This window comes from Bufo gargarizans, chromosome 7 (assembly GCF_014858855.1).
Source record: "Bufo gargarizans isolate SCDJY-AF-19 chromosome 7, ASM1485885v1, whole genome shotgun sequence".
In the NCBI taxonomy this organism is placed as follows: domain Eukaryota; kingdom Metazoa; phylum Chordata; class Amphibia; order Anura; family Bufonidae; genus Bufo; species Bufo gargarizans.
The window spans coordinates 73,223,337-73,244,707 of NC_058086.1; the positions used below are offsets into that span (position 1 = coordinate 73,223,337).

At 44.7% G+C, this 21,371-nt stretch overlaps 1 protein-coding gene across 2 annotated transcripts in view; it reads left to right on the top strand.

The window, feature by feature from the left end:
- Positions 1-21,371, top strand: part of LOC122943622 (synapsin-2-like) — a 294,778-nt gene that overhangs the window by 21,373 nt on the left and 252,034 nt on the right. The gene's annotated exons all lie outside the window — the stretch shown is intronic.

The following is a 21,371-nucleotide window of genomic DNA, read 5'->3' on the forward strand; positions in this document are numbered from 1 at the left end:
GATCCATTACAAAGTGTTCCCTTCACCCACATAAAAATTGACTGTGTTTCTGTTTTCTAAATTAAAGTCAATGGAACGTGAACTAAAAATTGGAATTAAGAAAAAGAAAAAATCTCCAATGTAAAGTATATTGTGATCCAAAATTTATCTGACCTCAAAAGGGTTTCCAAGACTAATAAATGTATGTGTATGTATATATATATATATATATATATATATATATATATAGTCTTGAGTAGGCATATAGTTGCATTTTTGCATATGTTAATATGTCAGTTTGCATGTACATACTGTATATGTTGATATGTGACAGAGAATGCCACCATGAAAAATATAGATGCAGGTAGAGTTGAACTGTATTAGGCAGTAGTAGAAGTTCCTCCTGTAGTCCAGTCTGTAGGTGTCAGAAAATTACCTAGCCATGATCCAGTGCAGGCTGTAAGGAGGGTTGCTTTGCCGACAAGCCAAGCCCCAGCTGGTCAATTTATCTGTGAGACTGGACGCTGAGCCAGGTTTCTGACTTGGTCCCTAATCCCAGAGCCAGGTGAAGGATTTAAGCCTTGTGCTTTCTGCTTTCCATTCCTGTGATTTTGTTTTGCTCAGAACAGTGCTAGTTCTCTTTTGGACCTTGTCTAGATTCTGGATTACCTTCTTGACCACTGATCCGGCTAGGCTGTAGCTGATTCTCTGGCTTTGTCTCCTCTCTTGCCTGCTGTTGACTTCCTTGGCTCTGTGTCTGGCTTGTTTTAACTCTCCTGTTACTCCTGGCTTCTGATGGGTCTGCTACGCATGAGCTCACACCTGTTTCTGCCACCAGGACTCCGCACACATAGGTCTCTAGCAGCCAAGTCCATCTGGTCTTCCAGTAGGCTGTATTGAAAGCCTTAGATTTACTATCCGGAGTGCTGGTAGGAGATAGGTAGTAGATTTGAAGTTTGCTGGCGGTGGTTCCAGATGGTGACCCTGTACTCTTCCTCACCTCTGTTTCTTTACAATAAGAAAGTCGTATTAGGAATCGTGGGGCAGCAAGCAGGCCGCCATATTGCTCTTATTACCTCAGTATACTTTCTAGTAATAATGCATTAAATATATTCTTTAATTTATTCCCAAACAACTTCAGGTCATACCCTACTTTCCTATGCCTCCTGTTAGAAACTGGAGATCTGAGGCCACAAAATTTCCTAGAAATGACAGAAATAGCATCATACGTCTTAAGCCACCACTGCTGTGTCTACATTTGTCATAGGCTGCCTTACCTCCCTGTTTTAGGCTACTTTCACACTGGCGTTTTGGCTTTCCATTTGGGAGATCCGTTCAGGGCTCTCACAAGTGGTCCAAAACGGATCAGTTTTGCCCTAATGAATTCTGAATGGAAAAGGATCCGCTCAGAATGCATCAGTTTGCCTCCGTTCAGTCACCATTCTGCTCTGGAGGCGAACACCAAAACACTGCCTTCAGCATTTTGCTGTCTGCCTGATGAAACTGAGCCAAATGGATCTGTTCTGACACACAATGTAAGTTAATGGGGACGGATCCGTTTTCTCTGACACAATCTGGCACAATAGAAAACTGATCCGTCTCCTATTGACTTTCAATAGTGTTCCAGACGGATCTGTCTTGGCTATGTTAGGTTACTTTCACACTCGCGTTAGGTGCGGATCTGTCATGGATCTGCACAAACACTTCCGTTCAGATAATACAACCGCATGCATCAGTTCAAAACGGATCAGTTTGTATTATCTGTAACATAGCTAAAACGGATCCATCTTGAATAGTGATGAGCGAACTTCTGTTTTAAGTTTGGCGTCTAAAGTTCGGCTTCCGGTTAGCGGAGAATCCCGATATGGATTCCGACTTCCGTTGTGGTCCGTGGTAGCGGAATCAATAATGGCCGATTATTGATTCCGCTACCACGGACCACAACGGAAGTCGGAATCCATATCGGGAACCATATCGGGATTCTCCGCTAACCGGAAGCCGAACTTTAGACGCCGAACTTAAAACAGAAGTTCGCTCATCACTAATCTTGAACACCATTGAAAAGTCAATGAGGGACAGATCCGTTTTCTGTTGTGCCATTATGTGTCAGTGAAAACGGATCCGTCCCCATTGACTTACATTGTGTGTCAGGACGGATCCTTTTGCCTCTGCATGCCTCTGAAGGCAGTATTTTGGTGTCCGCCTCCAAAGCGGAATGGAAACGGAACAAAGCAAAACTGATGCATTCTGAGCGGATCCTTATCCATTCAGAATGCATTAGGGCAAAACTGATCCGTTTTAGACCGCTTGTGAGAGCCCTGAAACGGGTCTCACAATTGGAAATTAAAACGCCAGTGTGAAAGTAGCCTTGCAGATAATGCAAACGGATCTGTTCTTGACGGATGCATGCGGTTGTATTATTGTAACGCATGGGTGTCAAACATGCGGCCCGCGGGCCGCATGCGGCCCGCAATGAATATCTTTGCGGCCCGGCAGTCTAGTATCTCTGAACATGAGCGCGCTGCTATCGGCGCGCTCATGTTCTCTCAGCAGCACAGGGAGAAGGAAGCTGTCCTCCCTCCCCCTGTGCTGCTGCCGCTGCCACCAATGAGAAGAGAGGGGGGGAGGAGGGGCGGGCGCACTGCGCCACCAATGAGGAGAGAGGGGGCGGGCGCACTGAGCCACCAATGATAGGACTATTCCCATTTCCCACACAGAGCGGCGCCCAGCGATGTCTCAGCACTCACCATTAGTCCTGGGCGCCGCTCCGCTCGCCTGCAGTGCTCCATTACTGTCTCCTCTCCTGCTCCACATGCTGCTGATTACTATCGGAGCGATGGGAGGAGACATCAGCTTCACTAGTGGGCGTTCCTTCTCCCTGCGCTGCGATTGGACAGCGCTACAGCCAGGAAGAAGGAACGCCCACTAGTGAAGCTGATGTTTCCTCCCATCGCTCCGATAGTAATCAGCAGCATGTGGAGCAGGAGAGGAGACAGTAATGGAGCACTGCAGGCGAGCGGAGCGGCGCCCAGGACTAATGGTGAGTGCTGAGACATCGCTGGGCGCCGCTCTGTGTGGCCTGATAGTGAAAGTCAGTCTTTAACACAATACAGGAGGCGGGTGCAGGCAGCAGAATCGCATTGCCGGCACCCTGCCCCTGACAGGGAGCTGCGATCAGAGGCAGTTAACCCCTTAGGTGCCGCACCTGAGGGGTTAACTGCTGATCTGCCAGTACCAGCCTCCTGTATAAAGGGGTAATTTATCATTGGTGGTGCAGTGTGCCCCCCCCCTCAACCCCCCATCCCATTAAAATCATTGGTGGCACAGTGCGCCAGCCCCTCTCAACCCCCCCAGTATTAAAATCATTGGTGACAGTGGCCACAGGGACCTCTCCCCTCCCCCTCATTGGTTGTGCAGTAGCAGCTTCTGATCGGAGCCCCAGCTGTGTAAGCCTGGGGCTCCGATCAGTTACCATGGCAGCCAGGACACTACAGAAGCCCTGGTTGCCATGGTAACATCCCTGATGCTGTGTGCACAAGGCACAGAGCAGCAGGGACAGTGTGAAGTCCTATTCACCCTGATAGAGCTGAATAGGACAAGGGATGAAAGATCCCAGGTTCTCGCCCCTAAGGCTACTTTCACACTTGCGTTCAGAGTGGATCCGTCTGAGACGGATCCGCTCATATAATGCAGACGGTGGATCCGTTCAGAACGGATCCGTCTGCATTATATTGTAAAAAAAATGTTTGTTTGTTTTTTGATGCGGCCCACAAACTTAAATTTTGTTTTTTTGGCCCATGTTAGCCTTTGAGTTTGACATGCTTGTTGTAACGGATCAGTTTTTGCAGATCCATGACGGATCTGCCCAAAAAGCGAGTGTGAAAATAGCCTTAGTTATTATACAACTAAATAACGTTGAGATAATACATACTATATATTCCCTACGACTACAGCTATATAACTCTAGTTATGTAGAAATGTAATTAAATGCAGGGCACTGACACAATAAATCATGACTCAAAATGCATAGATTTGCACTCGACACATTAACAACTAATGCATATTTAGTAGGATGAATGGAATAAGGACTTCTCTTCACACTTGACTTACAGTTCCTGTGTATAGCTAATCATGTTAAGGCGGAGTCCATTAAACAATCTGTTATAATATTCATTTACATAAAAAGAATGACAAAGTTGTGTGTTAAAGGGAAATTGCAATAAAAAATAACTTTCCTTATTGACTTCCCCTTAGTAGGAAAATCTTGGAGCTTCCCATTGTAGGTGCCCATTTGTAAGTTCTTCGTACTCGCTCATGAATTTGTTTTTGAATTTTAATTTTTTCTAGGCAGCACTTGAATATTTTTAGGAGACTGCCAAACAATAAGGGCTGGTGTTCTCAGGAGGCATCACCAGAAAGTCACAATCATATGTAGACTAAAATGTATAATGCCTAAGGTAATGTGTTGTGTGAGTTATGACTCTTTCCCAGGAATAGTCCAAATATTTCCCTGTATGGGTCCCAACTTACGGTACCTGGATGTTACAAAGGAAAATACATATGAAGCCGGAGTGAAAGACTCTAGTGCAGTGATGGCGAACCTATGGCACGGGTGCCAGAGGCGGCACTCAGAGCCCTCTCGGCGGGGACCCGCATCTTGGAAAAAGTCTATGGCGTACCAATATGCCTTAGACTTTTCCTGCCATTCATCAGCACACTGAATGTAGGCTATTAAGCTATTATAGCTAAATGATAAAGTACATGGAAGATATACTATATTGGTATTCAGGTTAAATTGCCGTGTTGGCACTTTGCGATAAATAAGTGGGTATTTGGTTGCAGTTTGGGCACTCGGTCTCTAAAAGGTTCACCATCACTGCTCTAGTGACACAAGTCGTAGCGATTGCTATATGGGACAAAGAAAATATAATGCTTCAAAGTCGGCCCTATCATAATCCATGTACTATAAAACCAATTTTTGTATTTATGATTGGGGAACTCAACCGCTTCTGTGGTGTCAAATGGCAGAATTTTCGGCCTTAGGATACCTAATAATTGAATACTGGTACAAATTATTAATATTTCATATTCATGGTAAAAAATATGCTGAGGGAACTTGCTCAAAAAATGATCTTGATAGGAGGTTCCTATGAGAAGGTATGATATAGGGCAGAATTATGGCTTGCAGCAGCGTTTCCTTCCATATAATTAGCCATCCTCTTCTCACATGAACAGATGGGATGGTGAAGGGGGTCTGGTTGAGCTGGAGAACTTTCTTGTGTATAACAGCTGCATGGTAAGACATTGTAGATTCAGGACAGAGGAGTCACTGTAGCTTGATTCGCACTGCTTTGCATCTGGTCGGGACTATATGCTTGTCTCCTTAACACTATAGGGAAGTGGTGGCGAACCTATGGCTTGGGTGCCAGAGGCGGCACTCAGAGCCCTCTCTGTGGGCACCCGGGCTCTGGAAAAAGTCTATGTTGTAACAATATGCCTTAGACTTTTCCTGCCATTTATCAGCACATTGCGCACTATGAACAGAACAGGCAGCGCATTGAATGTAGGCAGGTTATTATAGCTAAATGATAAAGTACATGGAAGATATATTATATTGGACTATAGTATTCAGGGTAAATTGCTGTGTTGGCACTTTGCGATAAATAAGTGGGTTTTGGGTTGCAGTTTGGGCACTCGGCCTCTAAAAGGTTCGCCATCACTGCTGTAGAGTGTAACTTTATGTCCTATGCCTTAATATTTTTTTTTTGGAGCAGGCTCACACGCTGAACTTTCTTCCTACATGGCAGATGCTGGCTGTATAATACAGAAGACACCTGCCGGCAATGATTGAGAATGGAAATGACTCCCATCCCAGTTATATAACCCCTCAGATGCAGCAGTCAGTAGTGACCACGGCACCTGTAAGGTTAGACAGAGGTAAAGGGGCTCCCTCTACCCTTCAGTCAAAACCCTAACAGCAAAAAAGCAGGCCTCCGATCTGTTCAAAAGTACTGGCCGCCGACGTGACAGCTTTGCTTTGATGGCTTCTTATATGAAGCAGGACTACTTTAAAGGGGTTTTTCAGGAATTATATATTGATGACCTAAACTTAGGATAGGTCTTCTATATCTAATCGGTGGGAGGCTGACTCTCAGCATCCCCGCCCATCAGCTATTTGAAGGGAAAGGGATTTTGTGAGGGGAAGCTTCATGCTGTTCTAAACATTCCACATGGTGTGTTCAGCACCATGGATAGGTCCATAGGAAAGAACTGAATCCTTTACAACAGGGTGCTGAGCAATCGCAGTAGCAGAGAAATCAGTGGTGATTCCACATAATTAAAGAGGTATTAACCACTTCAGCCCCGCTAGGTGAAACCCCCTTCATGACCAGAGCACTTTTTACACTTCGGCACTACACTCCTTTCACCGTTTATCGCTCGGTCATGCAACTTACCACCCAAATGAATTTTACCTCCTTTTCTTCTCACTAATGGAGCTTTCATTTGGTGGTATTTTATTGCTGCTGACATTTTTACTTTTTTTGTTATTAATCAAAATGTAACGATTTTTTTGCAAAAAAATGACATTTTTCACTTTCAGCTGTAAAATTTTGCAAAAAAAACGACATCCATATATAAATTTTTCGCCAAATTTATTGTTCTACATGTCTTTGATAAAAAAAAATGTTTGGGCAAAAAAAAAAATGGTTTGGGTAAAAGTTATAGCATTTACAAACTATGGTACAAAAATGTGAATTTCCGCTTTTTGAAACAGCTCTGACTTTCTGAGCACCTGTCATGATTCCTGAGGTTCTACAATGCCCAAACAGTAGAAAACCCCCACAAATGACCCCATTTCGGAAAGTAGACACCCTAAGGTATTCGCTGATGGGCATAGTGAGTTCATAGAACTTTTTATTTTTTGTCACAAGTTAGCGGAAAATGATGATGATTTTTTATTTTTATTTTTTTCTTACAAAGTCTCATATTCCACTAACTTGCGACAAAAAATAAAAAATTCTAGGAACTCGCCATGCCCCTCACGGAATACCTTGGGGTGTCTTCTTTCCAAAATGGGGTCACTTGTGGCGTAGTTATACTGCCCTGGCAATTTAGGGGCCCAAATGTGTGAGAAGAACTTTGCAATCAAAATGTGTAAAAAATGACCGGTGAAATCCAAAAGGTGCACTTTGGAATATGTGCCCCTTTGCCCACCTTGGCAGCAAAAAAGTGTCACACATCTGGTATCGCCGTACTCAGGAGAAGTTGGGGAATGTGTTTTGGGGTGTCATTTTACATATACCCATGCTGGGTGAGAAAAATATCTTGGTCAAATGCCAACTTTGTATAAAAAAAGGGAAAAGTTGTCTTTTGCCAAGATATTTCTCTCACCCAGCATGGGTATATGTAAAATGACACCCCAAAACACATTCCCCAACTTCTCCTGAGTACGGCGATACCAGATGTGTGACACTTTTTTGCTGCCTAGGTGGGCAAAGGGGCACATATTCCAAAGTGCACCTTTCGGATTTCACCGGTCATTTTTTACACATTTTGATTGCAAAGTTCTTCTCACACATTTGGGCCCCTAAATTGCCAAGGCAGTATAACTACGCCACAAGTGACCCCATTTTGGAAAGAAGACACCCCAAGGTATTCTGTGAGGGGCATGGCGAGTTCCTAGAATTTTTTTTTTTTTTGTCGCAAGTTAGTGGAATATGAGACTTTGTAAGGAAAAAAGAAAAAGAAAGAAAAATCATCATTTTCCGCTAACTTGTGACAAAAAATAAAAAATTCGAGGAACTCGCCGTGCCCCTCACGGAATACCTTGGGGTGTCTTCTTTCCAAAATGGGGTCACTTGTGGCGTAGTTATACTGCCCTGGCAATTTAGGGGCCCAAATGTGTAAGAAGTACCTTGCAATCAAAATCTGTAAAAAATGGCCGGTGAAATCCGAAAGGTGCACTTTGGAATGTGTGCCCCTTTGCCCACCTTGGCTGCAAAAAAGTGTCACACATCTGGTATCGCCGTACTCAAGAGAAGTTGGGGAATGTGTTTTGGGGTGCCATTTTACATATAACCATGCTGGGTGAGAGAAATATCTTGGCAAAAGACAACTTTTCCTATTTTTTTATACAAAGTTGGCATTTGACCAAGATATTTCTCTCACCCAGCATGGGTATATGTAAAATGACACCCCAAAACACATTCCCCAACTTCTCCTGAGTACGGCGATACCAGATGTGTGACACTTTTTTGCAGCCTAGATGCGCAAAGGGGCCCAAATTCCTTTTAGGAGGGCATTTTTAGACATTTGGATCCCAGACTTCTTCTCACACTTTCGGGCCCCTAAAAAGCCAGGGCAGTATAAATACCCCACATGTGACCCCACTTTGGAAAGAAGACACCCCAAGGTATTCAATGAGGGGCCTGGCGAGCTTCCTAGAAATTTTTTATTTTTTGCATAAGTTAGCGGAAATTGATTTTTTGGTTTTTTTTCTCACAAAGTCTCACTTTCCGCTAACTTAGGACAAAAATTTCAATCTTTCATGGACTCAATATGCCCCTCAGCGAATACCTTGGGGTGTCTTCTTTCCGAAATGGGGTCACATGTGGGGTATTTATACTGCCCTGGCTTTTTAGGGGCCCTAAAGCGTGAGAAGAAGTCTGGAATATAAATGTCTAAAAATGTTTACGCATTTGGATTCCGTGAGGGGTATGGCGAGTTCATGTGAGATTTTATTTTTTGACACAAGTTAGTAGAATATGAGACTTAGTAAGAAAAAAAAAAAAAAGAAAAAAAAATTTCCGCTAACTTGTGCCAAAAAAAATGTCTGAATGGAGCCTTACAGGGGGGGGTGATCAATGACAGGGGGGGGTGATCAATGACAGGGGGGGTGATCAATGACAGGGGGGTGATCAATGACAGGGGGGTAATCACCCATATAGACTCCCGGATCACCCCCCTGTCATTGATCACCCCCCTGGTAAGGCTCCATTCAGACGTCCGTATAATTTTTACGAATCCATGGATCGGATCCGCAAAACACATGCGGACGTCTGAATGGAGCCTTACAGGGGGGGTTATCAATGACAGGGGGTGATCAGGGTGATCACCCCCCTGTCACTGATCACCCCCCCTGTAAGGCTCCATTCAGACATCCGCATGATTTTTTACGGATCCATGGATACATGGATCGGATCCACAAAACACATGCGGACGTCTGAATGGAGCCTTACAGGGGGGTTATCAATGACAGGGGGTGATCAGGGTGATCACCCCCCTGTCACTGATCACCCCCCCTGTAAGGCTCCATTCAGACATCCGCATGATTTTTTACGGATCCATGGATACATGGATCGGATCCACAAAACACATGCGGACATCTGAATGGAGCCTTACAGGGGGGTTATCAATGACAGGGGGTGATCAGGGTGATCACCCCCCTGTCACTGATCACCCTGCCCTGTAAGGCTCCATTCAGACATCCGCATGATTTTTTACGGATCCATGGATACATGGATCGGATCCACAAAACACATGCGGACGTCTGAATGGAGCCTTACAGGGGGGTTATCAATGACAGGGGGTGATCAGGGTGATCAGGGTGATCACCCCCCTGTCACTGATCACCCCCCCTGTAAGGCTCCATTCAGACATCCGCATGATTTTTTACGGATCCATGGATACATGGATCGGATCCACAAAACACATGCGGACGTCTGAATGGAGCCTTACAGGGGGGTTATCAATGACAGGGGGTGATCAGGGTGATCACCCCGCTGTCACTGATCACCCCCCCTGTAAGGCTCCATTCAGACATCCGCATGATTTTTTATGGATCCATGGATACATGGATCGGATCCACAAAACACATGCGGACGTCTGAATGGAGCCTTACAGGGGGGTTATCAATGACAGGGGGTGATCAGGGTGATCACCCCCCTGTCACTGATCACCCCCCCTGTAAGGCTCCATTCAGACATCCGCATGATTTTTACGGATCCATGGATACATGGATCGGATCCACAAAACACATGCGGACGTCTGAATGGAGCCTTACAGGGGGGTGATCAATGACAGGGGGGTGATCAGGGAGTGTATATGGGTGATCACCCCCCTGTCACTGATCACCCCCCCTGTAAGGCTCCATTCAGACATCCGCATGATTTTTACGGATCCATGGATACATGGATCGGATCCACAAAACACATGCGGACGTCTGAATGGAGCCTTACAGGGGGGTGATCAATGACAGGGGGGTGATCAGGGAGTGTATATGGGTGATCACCCGCCTGTCATTGATCACCCCCTGTAAGGCTCCATTCAGACGTCCGCATGTGTTTTGCGGATCCGATCCATGTATCCACGGATCCGTAAAAATCATGCGGACGTCTGAATGGAGCCTTACAGGGGGGTGATCAATGACAGGGGGTGATCAGGGAGTGTATATGGGTGATCACCCCCCTGTAAGGCTCCATTCAGACGTCCGCATGTGTTTTGCGGATCCGATCCATGTATCCATGTATCCGTAAAAATCATGCGGACGTCTGAATGGAGCCTGACAGGGGGGTGATCAATGACAGGGGGTGATCAGGGAGTGTATATGGGTGATCACCCGCCTGTCATTGATCATCCCCCTGTAAGGCTCCATTTAGACGTCCGTATGCGTTTTGCGGATCCGATCCATGTATCCGTGGATCCGTAAAAATCATACGGACGTCTGAACGGAGCCTGACAGGGGGGTGATCAATGACAGGGGGTGATCAGGGAGTGTATATGGGTGATCACCCGCCTGTCATTGATCATCCCCCTGTAAGGCTCCATTTAGACGTCCGTATGCGTTTTGCGGATCCGATCCATGTATCCGTGGATCCGTAAAAATCATACGGACGTCTGAACGGAGCCTGACAGGGGGGTGATCAATGACAGGGGGGTGATCAGGGAGTTTATATGGGGTGATCATGGGTGATCAGGGGTTTATAAGGGGTTAATAAGTGACGGGGGGGGGTGTAGTGTAGTGTAGTGTAGTGTGGTGTTTGGTGCGACTGTACTGACCTACCTGAGTCCTCTGGTGGTCGATCCTAACAAAAGGGACCACCAGAGGACCAGGTAGGAGGTATATTAGACGCTGTTATGAAAACAGCGTCTAATATACCTGTTAGGGGTTAAAAAATTCGGATCTCCAGCCTGCCAGCGAACGATCGCCGCTGGCATGCTGGAGATCCACTCGCTTACCTTCCGTTCCTGTGAGCGCGCGCGCCTGTGTGCGCGCGTTCACAGGAAATCTCGCGTCTCGCGAGATGACGCATATATGCGTGACTGTGCGCCAGCCTGCCACCTCCGGAACGCGAATCTGCGTTAGGCGGTCCGGAGGTGGTTAAGAAAGCTACAATTGAAGTCAACAATTTATGTACACCTTAGCCACATTCGTTAAAACTCTGCTTTTCACAATTGCTGACATTTAATCTTGGTACACAGTCCCTATTTTAGGTCAGTTGGGATCATTACTAGATTTCAAGAATGTGAACTGTCAGAATGATACTTGAAATAATGATTTATTTCAGTTTTTACCGTACTTTTCTATGAGTTGAACCTGGGTTTTAGAGGAGCAAAGTAAGAAAATAAATATTTTTCATCAGACCTCAAATCAGACCCTCAGTCCTCATTAGATCCCCAATCTTCATCAGACCTCAGATCAGACCCCCAATCCTCATCAGATCCCTAATCCTCATCAGATCCCTAATCCTCATCAGACCCCAATCTTTATCAGACCTCAGATCACACCTCCAGTCTTCATCAGACCCCCCAATCTTCATCAGACATCCATTCTTAATCAGACATCAGATCAGACCCTCCCAATTCCTCATCAGACCCACAATCTTCATCAGACCTCAGATCAGATCCCTAATCTTCATCAGACATCCATTCGTCATCAGACCTCAGATCAGAATCCCCAAAAATCGACTGCTTCAAAACCTCCATAAAAAAGCCAGGTTGTAGCTTGGAACAGCACATGGGGTCAAAGATCTTACTTTTTGGAGAAATGTCCTCTGGTATGATGAAACAAAAATGAAACACACGCGTGGCTGTATTATTTTGTGGGGTGCAGTAGGGACTGGTGCTGGGCACAAAATAGATGGCATTAAGAGGAAGAAAAACTATGTGGAGACATTGAAGCAACACCTCAAGACAAACCATTGGGCACAAATGGGTCTTCCAAATGGACAATGACCCCAAGCATACTTTAAAATGCCTTAGGGACAGAAAAGTAAAGGTAATGGAGTGGCCATCACAAAGTCCAACCTTAATCCCATATAAAATTTATGGGCAGATCTGAAAAAGCGCATGTGAGCAACGGGCCCTACAAACCTGACTCAGTTACTGTCAGGAGCAATAGGCCATAATTCCAGCAACTTATTTTGAGGAACTTGTAGACATCTAATCCTCTGACCCAATTTAGACAATTCAAAAGCAGTGCTACCAAATACTAACCACGTAAGCCACTAGAATATGATGAAAGAAATAAAAGCTGAAATAAATCATGGTCTCGCACACTATTCTGACATTTGACCTTCTTAAAATTTAGTAGTGATCCTAAATGACCTAGGAGAAGGAATGTGTAGTAGGATTAAATGTCAGGAATTGTGAAACATTTTAACCAATGTGGCTAAGATGTGTGTAAACCTATGATATGAAGACCACAATATGCTTTTTATTAAAAATGGTGTCCACGTAGCGGCTCTTATATGGACGGCACACCTGTGTCTGCACTGTACAATGGTATAGATGTGTCTTTTCTGGAGCATGACCTTGCCGTGTCAAATAGTCCTGTACCCATGGGCCACACAATCTGCCATGCTTTATAAAATGGGACTGTGGTTCTCCCATACATGCTACAACCCAGGACTTGAAAGGTTCAAATAAAAGCCGGTCTGTGCATTATTCCAATAATACCTACTATTACTAGTATAGTATTACTTATTTCATGTAGTTACATCTGTTTCTACCATTCTCTGGGGCTTTTAATAGGCCCAGGAATATATACAATGCTCGGATAAAGAGTTGCGTTGAGTTTAATGTGTGAATGGTATTTGCTATTTTTATTTTTCTGAGTTGATTATATATTCTTGGCAGTTACAAGTACAGAATATAAGAAAACAAGAAAACGCCTGGCCAAGAACAAAAATAGCCTCTTTGTCTTGTGCAAAGATGGTGTCTTTGTTATATATAGCTGTTCTTTCTAAATCTATTTCAGAGCCATTGAATATGGTACTGTACGCAGGAGGGGAGGAATCAGCTATGTCTGTACGCTTGATTGCCTATTCTTAGGGTACTTTCACATTAGCTGCATGCTGTTCTGGCGGGTGAACAGCCTGTTGGATCCGTCCTGCCGCTAGTTCACGTGTGCCCCCGGACTGCCGCTGCCGATCGCCCGATGAATGAGCGAAATACCTCTGGGACCTGCTCTTATCTCCAGAACAGGGCCTGTAAAATGAAATCAGAGCAGGCGCATGCGTGGCCACCCACCATTTACTGCTATGGAGGTTCCGAAAATAGAAGAGTGCTGGTTCAGCTATTTCTGGTAGTCTCACAGCAGTGGAGAGGATGCCTAGCATGTGCGGCATGCTCGTCTTCACGTTGTGGGCCCTGTTCTGGAAATAGAAACCTCTGGGACCTGCACCTATCTGACATATGTGAGATATTCTAGCACAGGGGTCAGCAACCTTTGGAACTCCTGCTGCTGTGAAAGTACAACTCCCAGCATGCACATGTACTTGGCTGTTTATGTAATTCCCATAGAAGTGAAAAGAGGGTTCTGGAAGTTGTTTTAAGAATAGTTGGAGTGTCGGAGTTGGCCGATCCATGTTCTAGAGCAAGCATGCTCAACCTGCGGCCCTCCAGCTGTTGCAAAACTACAACTCCCAGCATGCCTGAACAGCTTACAGCAGGGCATTGTGGGAGTTGTAGTTTTACAACAGCTGGAGGGCCGCAGGTTGAGCATGCCTGTTCTAGAGTATCCTCTTTACTAGTGTATTAAAGGGGTTGTTCCGAGGTATAAATTTATCGTTATGTCATAAAACTTATAAATATCTCCTTTGTAGTGGTCCAACTGCTGGGACCTCCACTGATCACTAGAATGGCGGTCCCAAGTCCTCCGAATGAATGGAGCAGAAGTTAAGCATGTGTGCTGCCTCTCCATTTGTTCTCTATGGAATTTCCAGAGATAGCTAAGCACGGTGCTTGATTATCTCCAGCAATCTCAGAGAATGAATGGTACGGCGTTGCACATGTTCGTCATTGCTCTGAGGGGCTCGGGTCCCCTGTTCTTCTGATCAGTGGGGTCCAAGCAAGGCAATTCTACCTTAGGACAACCCCTTTACTGAAAATCTAGGCTTTTGCCAGGATGATCTCCTACTCACAAAATCTTGTCTGGGATCCTGATCCTGGAACATGATTCCCTTAGCATGGTTATACTGAAGCATAGCATCCAGTTGATGTTAAAGGTTCTCCTTCTTCACCTGTAGAAACTAAGACTACCCTTCTTCTTTGGTATTCAGTTGGAGAAGGGATTGGGTAGATCAAAGCATCAAGGAATAGACTGTGAGGATGAATAAAGCATAGGTACAGAATTTATTATTTTTGCTCAGGGTTATGTTTCACATGGGTGCTCCATCAAAGATGTCTTCCTGAAATCTCTTCCACCTCCATCCTGCTTCTAAGGAGTTATTCTTGGGTCATTCATAGAAGTATAACCAAATGTTATGTATAGATGTAAATGAAACAGTCCTACCCAGTGGCAGATAAGGAGAATTCGTACATGATTGATGGACCTCGTTCTTCTGAGCTACACTTTAGTCCTTCACAAATGATCTGATTTGCAGATTTTAGGAGAATACATCCTGCTTGCTTTATAGCTTCGTCATTATGCACATTAGTCCCTGAGTTATTAACATTTCAGAGTCTCGGTGGCCCTTGCAGACGCTAAGATCTCCATATGATAATACTTCTGCAGGCTGGAAGAAGCATAATTACAAATTTGTCACAAAAAGAGGGGTCTCAGGAGATAACCCCCTCTGACTGCTTATATTCAGGAGTCTTTTTAATATACTGGACTCATGTAAATTAATTCATTTAAGTGAACAGCATGCCTGGCTGCACTGTGAACCTCGAACCATTTGCTTCCAGTAAAGAACATGTTTTACGAAAATCAATGCTGGTCGGTACAGGTCTGTGATGTGTCCTGAATAGTGGTATCATCCAGCTTTATGGGCTCCAACCTGCCTGATAAAACGGTGATACGGGAGACGGGCATGTGTTGCCAGTAACTTAGGTGGACGCACATGCTCAGTTCAATCTTCCCGTAAGCTGCGGCAGACAGGGCACACCCTATGAGAAAGAACACGCCCCCTAAGCCGCCAGTCTGAAAAAAAATCTAGTGGAGAAACGGGAGCAGTGAATGTGGAGATCTCTGGATCCTTGTGAGGTACGGAACTGGTTCTAGCTTTGTACCATCTAATGTCTGACTGGATCTTTTTTTTGCATTAATCGTGGGATAACTTTGACTTTAACTTTTATATTCAGTGTGAGAGGCCATGGAACCAGATTGTGCCCCTTTCAGCTATATTGTTTCCAGTGTATGGTGATCCAGGTTCAGTGTTTTACTGCCTAATTCTGGGGTAAATTCAACACAAAACAGAACATATTCATGATTTGGATTTTTCTAACATGAATTTATATTTTACAGCAACCAGCGGCTCTGACTTCCCTTACATAAGATGTTATTGACAATGTATAACTTTCTAAACTAAAGGATTGTGGAAATAATGAGTATGTTAGGAAGATTCGGGGCTTGACAATACAATTGTCCCAGGGCTCTAATTAGTCACATGGGAGGTGAAGTGAAGTGGAAATTAAGCTGTCAGACGCTGTTTAACAATCCCTTGTATTTCTCCTTCAGGATAATACAATGCACATCGCTGCAGAAGTAAGATTTGCATTCTGCTGCAGAGGTACATTGTTAAAAAAGTCTCTATTTTTTAATCTTTTTTTTATTTATTTTTTACATTAATGACAAAGTCATACATTGACCTTCACCTCCAATACAAGAAAGCATTGCCCGCTGCCAATCATAACAAATATGAATTCATCGTTGTGAGAAAAAATGTCAATTAAAATACAAATATAATGACGAAAAGACACCCATACCCTGATACAAGTGCCATCATGAAAGTGGTACATATGACATACTAACTGTATATTCGTATCAATCAGTGAATAAGGTCGTATAATATTAAAGGGGTTTTCTGGGATTTTATTATTGATGACCTATCCTCAGGATCGGCAGGGGTCCAATTTATATATGAGCCAAGATGGTCGTCTAATAAAATGATGGTAGTGTCACGTTCAAAGCTGTGGTGGAAGGTGAGATATGGAGCCTGAAAGTCAAAAGTTCAAAACTTTGTTACCCTTTTGCTCATCAGTGTATTAAAGTGTATGGGGAGGGGGGGAGGGGGGGGGGGCGGCTGACAGAAAGAAGCATTTCCATCCTGAATGCAGTGGCACCATTCAACAAGGAAAAGGTCCAGCACTCACGTTTCCTTTGGTAGCTAAAATCCTCGTCTTTATTCAGGCAGTAGAAGCAATGTACAGGACATGCACCCACTAGTGTAGCAACATTGACGCGTTTCGAACGAAGTTCTTATTCTTAAAGGAAACCTGTCACCATGATTTTGCGCATAGAGCTGGGGACATGGGCTGCTAGATGGCCACTAGCACATCTGCAGTACCCAGGTCCCATAGCTCTCTGCGCTTTTATTGTGTTAAAAAAACGTTTTGATTGATATGCAAATGACCTGATATGAGTCCTGTAGCCGGAGATGAGTCAAGCGGAAAGGAGCCCAGCACCGCCCTGCGTCCTCCGAATCTCCTCCTTGCTGGCTGACGTCACAGAGCTGGAGCGCCGAAATCTCGCGATGCGCGAGCTAGCGCATGCGTAGTTGGTTCCCTGTGCTGATGCCAGTACAGGGAATGAACATGATGCCGACACTGCGCATGCGCTAGCTCGCTCATCGCGAGATTTCGGCGCTCCAGCTCTGTGACGTCAGCCAGCAAGGAGGAGATTCGGAGGACGCGGGGCGGTGCTGGGCTCCTTTCTGCTTGACTCATCTCCGGCTACAGGACTCATATCAGGTAATTTGCATATCAATCAAAACGTTTTTTTAACACAATAAAAGCGCAGAGAGCTATGGGACCTGGGTACTGCAGATGTGCTAGTGGCCATCTAGCAGCCCATGTCCCCCAGCTCTATGCAAAAAATCCTGGTGACAGGTTCTCTTTAAATGTGAACAGTGTCTTTTCCAGGGACTAAATACTGGACTGAAACAAATGGTTCCCTCACCTGGAGAGGTGGGGGAAGGGATAAGAAGGAACAGGTGGAACCTTCTGATCCCTATATAAAGCACTGTTCACATTGTGGAGCAATGTAATTGCAAATCGCATCAGTCTAAATAGATGACTATATATAATTAAAAAGTGACAATTCCCATAATAAACATATAAAAATACACACACAATAAAGGACTGTCATATATGAGTATATAGCCATAAATGTATCGCACACGGGCGATCTAGGTTGATTGAGTGAGCTGGACTTTGCTTTATTTACTGCTATACTTACTGGTGTTTTTCCGTGTCTCACTTCTACGCCCGTTGGTTTGCAAGCTACACTCGACAGGCAACACAGCTTGCAGCTGGGAGGACACTGCCCCACGCTAAGTGTATGCAACGTGTTTTGCAATGGCTTATTCCCTATTACCGGATCGGATGTCTAAATGACTAAGTGTTCTCCGAAAGTGATAAACAATCTCAGGACATTTTAAGTATGACAAGCAAGATGTCTGAATTAGAAACACAGGAGACAAGATTAAGGTGGGATCACACCACCCTGGTCAAATATCTGCAGAAATCCATGAGACCAAGGGGTGTCAGGATTAAAAAAATTCCAATGACAGTCTTCTCAGATGATTTTGTGCTACCATGGAACCAGCTACTTTTGGATTGCTCATTACAACTTATGTGAGAGTGAAAAATTTCTACAAATACAAGAAGAAATACAAATTTGTAAACATTCCCTCAAACCTTTTGAATCCACCAGTGATTTTGAAACTCTGGAATCGGAAATGCTAAATACCGTAAAACAAATGGAAGAGTATATCACTGATATCAAACACAAGAAATTCCAGAGAGATCTCTACGACTATAAACATGACCAGGTGTATGAGTGGGGTAGGAGGGACAACCCACACTCTACACCTAAATCCATTCTAAAAAAAATAAATATAAATATAAAAATAATAGGAGACCTAGGTCATCAAACAAATCACAAAGGGTGAGCTTTTCTTCAGAATTAGTTACTGTGGAAACATCTGATGGCTCACAAGATTCGTTTCAAGGCCTCCCACAGACTGATATTGAGTATGGGGCGAAACCAAAGGTATCCTACTACAAGAAAAAGAAAAATATTAATAAAAACCAAAAAATAATAAAATAGCGAAAACAGCAAATTCCACTATATCATCAAAAAACGAGTCAGCCGTGCGGGACGAAAACATGCGAATACCTTATACCAGGTCGACACGTCAACAGAAAATATAGAATCATACCAACAGAAATTTTCTTTAGATGTTTTAAATTTATCTTCTGTAGTGTTAACAACTGAACAATACGACTTTGAATTGCAAAATGGCGACAAGACTTTGTAGTCTTGTCGCCATTTGCGCCTAGACCTTGCGCTGCTCTTTCATCAAACATTGGACTTCACACATCGAATCTCCATCGCCAGCTCGGCAAGAATAGCAACAAACCTCATCCTCCAATCAGGTGTCCGGTCACATGCAGGTGAAAGACTTTGGATTCTGCTCACTGATTGGCTAATCTGGCACTCCTGCATTGTGATAGGCTGTCGCCTATGTGTGGGCGGGGCTTGGGATGGCGGGCGTTTTTTATGGACAGCACAAATAGGCTGCAGTATCCAGTCACTATCAGGGCGCTTGTGTGAAGGTGAGGGAGCCGGGGCGGTCACAGTTCCTGGGCTCTCAGTGCCTGCAGTGGGTTGGGTTTGGACGGAGCACAGTGATTGATCCCATGCTGAAACTTCCTAAGGCAGCCGATGGCTGGTGCAGGTACAGTTAGTGTTCTCCTGGGCAGTGCCCTGTGCAGGGGGTGGGCAGCAGGCCTGTAGTGGCAGCACATGTCTGCCCAGTCACCATTGTAGGGGTTATTGAAGGGCATATGAAGGCATTCACCTGGCACCTTCATGGCATGCTGGGGGAAGGTTCTTTTTTTTTTTTTTTTTTTTTTTTTTTTTTATAGCGTTTATTTAACATTTTTCAAGTTAATACAACAATCCCAAAGGGAAAAAAAAAAAAAAAAAACAGATCTGCATGCCAGCCACACATGCAAGCAAGACCAGACAGAACCATCAATGTCATAATGTACAACAGTACGAGATACAAATGCAATTAATTACAGTACATCACTGCTGTTACAAAAGGGGAACAAAGGTCTGTACTCACTCACTCCACATCCACACACACAGCCACACACTTGGGTGATGCAGTCCAACCAGTAGTGGGCCTCAAACCGTACCCTCCGCCTGCACCCATATACCCCAAATTTTGTCAAACCGATCAGGGACCCCTCTTGCTTCATACGTCAATTTGTACATCTGAAGATCCTTGTTAATAAGTTGCACCCACTGGTTTACCGTGGGACACTTGGGAGGTTTCCAATTCAAAAGTATGTTCTTCCTACCATAGAACATTAATAATCGTAGCAATATTCTACTATACTTGGATGGAGTCGCATCAGCAACTAATCCCATCACGCATATTATAGGATCACAGATCCCTGGTAGGCCCAACTTATCATTAATGAAGTTGCACACCCCTTTCCAGTATACTTGTAAAGACGGACATAACCAAACCATGTGGAAAAAGGATCCTCTATCACCTCCACATCTGTCACACCCAGGACTCGGTATCTGTCGCATCTGATATAGACGCACCGGGGTCAGATATACCCTATGCATCCATTTGACTTGAATGAGCTGATCTCGAGCGCTCACGACAGACCTCCTCCACCCCAGACGCCATTCCTCCAAATGAGAGTCCTCCAACTCTGGGATATCCGTCGACCATTTAACAAATGATCGCTGAATAGGAGACTCCTGCATCTTAATGATTTCACCATAAAAGGAAGAAATTGGTTTATATGGCTGTTCCCTCCTAGCTACTGATTCTAGAGGACCACACTCCAAGCTCAGGGTCAAGGAGTGGAACTGTTTATCACAAGCATGTCTCAGTTGGAGGAACCGATAAAAACTCGTCTGAGGCAACAGGAAGTCCGACCGCAAACTCTCAAAAGAGCGAAAGACCCCCTCCTGGAACAGCTGTGTCAAGTACTTAAGCCCCTTCCTAGGCCAAAATTCAAAATCTGGCAAATGTAAAAGCTCAGGGAGGTGCTTGTTACGCCATAGTGGGATATATGGAGACCAGATGTCCCCTGTTTGAGTATCCATATGTGTATTCACAAACCTCGCCCAGGCCTCTATAACCGTCACCATAGCCTCGGTGTATCTCCCATCGATCAAAACTCTGCCTCCCCTATAAACCAAGTTCGTTAGAGCTTCATATGAGCCAACTAGCGCTGCCTCCAGCACCACCGCTGGATTGTTGGGATCCGCTCTAATCCACCAGGATGCGTACATCAGGCGTGTCGCTATATAGTAAACATATAAGTCAGGAAGTTGCAAACCCCCCTGTAAGTAGGAGGCTTTCAACGTCCTCCTTGCTATCCTAGGGGTCCGATGGCACCATAAGAATCGGGCCATGACTTTGTCCAAGGCATCAAAATGGGACTTCGGGACCCTCACTGGAGCCGCTCTATATACATATAATAGTTTCGGTAGCAACACCATTTTAAAGATGTTAATCCTGCCTATTAAAGACAAGGGGAGATTTTCCCAGGCTTCTAACTTGCGTGTGACATATTCCATAGTGGGTCTCAGATTTAGATGACAGAACTGCCGAGGGTCTCTATGTATATGTATCCCCAAATAAAGGAAGCTATCTACCACTTTCAGGGGGGATACCGGAGAGATATCCATTCCTTCCTCCATGTCCACCATACATAGACTGGATTTAGCCCAGTTCACTCGCAATCCTGAATACCTACCATACCCATTCACCACATCTAGCAGGGTTTCTAAGGAGGGGCCAGGGTCCGCTAAGTAGACCAACAGGTCATCCGCGTATAGCGATACTTTCTCTTGTATCCCAGCTATCGTCCACCCTTCTATCAAGGAGCTATTATTGATCAACTGTGTAAGA